Below are 1,789 nucleotides of genomic sequence, written 5' to 3'. Positions count from 1 at the left end.
AAAAGCTAAATTTGGCGAATAAGAGGACGGTTGTAGGAGTTAATATGAACGGATCCCTAAAATGTTAATAAACACTGAACCGACGGGTAAACATCCTAGGTGTCGACCGTATTGTAACTGATCTGGTGGATTTGGGATTGGACAGGCACCACTGCACATATGCTTATTGACAGCGATTGGTGGTATTGGCATCGAATATTCGGGTGCGATATGTTTTTATTAATTTTCTTATGAAAAAAAAACTAAATTGAAAGATTCAGAAGGTTCTTAATACTATTACATTAAAGGAATGGAAAATCCTTTTTCACCTTTACCCATTAAGATCTTTTGTGAGTTTATCCCTTACTTTTCTAGAGATCCCAATTTGATACTTCTAACGAAGCCAATTGGTCTTTTGGGTTGATCCTAGTGATGTCTTTAGGGTCAATTATTGCCTGATTTAGGTATTGTAATCTGTAAAAGGCAAGGTCTTCCCTTCCTTAGCTGGTTCATCTGTGTACTAGACTAGAGCTCCTTTTCTGAATTTGGGTCCTCACCTCATCCATACTTCCTTGTCTTGTATATTCACTTTGAAATTCTTTTCGATGTCTAATTTTTTGGGTAAGTAATCACTTAATGAGGTGATTCTCTCAAGCTCGTTGGGGATTTTTATGTGTCCGTTATAGTCACCTGGTTTACATTTTCAGGTACACTGTATTCTGAGTGGGATTACTAGAGCCAAATATGGGTGGAGTTATGTTCAGCGTTATCTCTATGGCTTTTGTGTGGTATGTTTGCATGTATACTAATTGCCCCGTTAATACCCGAGCACGAAATCCTCTGAACTTTTTCTGTTAAGTTTATATATATTTATATTTTATATAAACTTAAAAATAAGATTTATTCAGGATTTTTTCTAAAAGAATTCAGTGAAAGGATAACACTTACTAAGCTTTTTCTTGTTAACTGTTTGTTTTCTAATTAATTTGCATTCACAAAATATTTACTTATAAATTGTTGCCCATTGGGGTTTAATAAGTATTTAATTTATCAAGAACTGCTTGGGCCAATTAACAAAAAGTAATTCTTACTTTATCTACGTATTGTAGCCATATCGTACCTACTTCAAATTTGTACGTTAGTCTGAGAGTCTCACTTGGATTGTATTACGAAATTTGTCTTGTTTGCGCTGATAATTACGCGCTTCGATTTTACAGGTGTTTCAAACTTTACTTTCCAAGACGCTGGTCCGACGTCTTTATCCACTATTGGTTACAGTATTTTGAATTTCGACGATAACGCTTCTAACGGTCTGTCTGTTTATGACTTTACAAAATATTCTATCGAGTAGTTTAGGAATTTACGATGTAATTTTGGATTTTGACCAAGTCTTTAATTCTTTAAAACCTTTTTAAAAATTAATTTTGAGCCCATATTTCGCGAGTTTCCATCTTTGGTTTTGGAATTTGAAGCCTAGTTCCCTAACTATTTGAGTATACATCCATTATTTTTTGGATTATCTTGAGTATTACTGAAGTGAGACTCATTGGTCTCTACGCCTTTAGATTATCTTTAGGGTGATTTCCAATTTTCGGTATAAATACCACGTTAGTCTCTCTGTATATTTTTGGGATCTATCCCATTACGTAGCTTGCCCTTAATAATCTCCATTACTTTTTCTAATTTACTATACACTTCCAATATTTACTATATCTGTATTATTAAATAAATTAAGACATTAAATAAATTAAGAGTTCCTAACCTCTTTTGTTGGTGTCCGTACTGCCGTATAGTGTATTGTGAGCATTGA

This window comes from Halyomorpha halys, unplaced genomic scaffold (assembly GCF_000696795.3).
Source record: "Halyomorpha halys isolate HHAL.00 unplaced genomic scaffold, Hhal_1.1 Scaffold895.1, whole genome shotgun sequence".
In the NCBI taxonomy this organism is placed as follows: domain Eukaryota; kingdom Metazoa; phylum Arthropoda; class Insecta; order Hemiptera; family Pentatomidae; genus Halyomorpha; species Halyomorpha halys.
The sequence above is the reverse complement of the archived record's forward strand: the minus strand, read 5'-3'. Positions refer to the sequence as shown.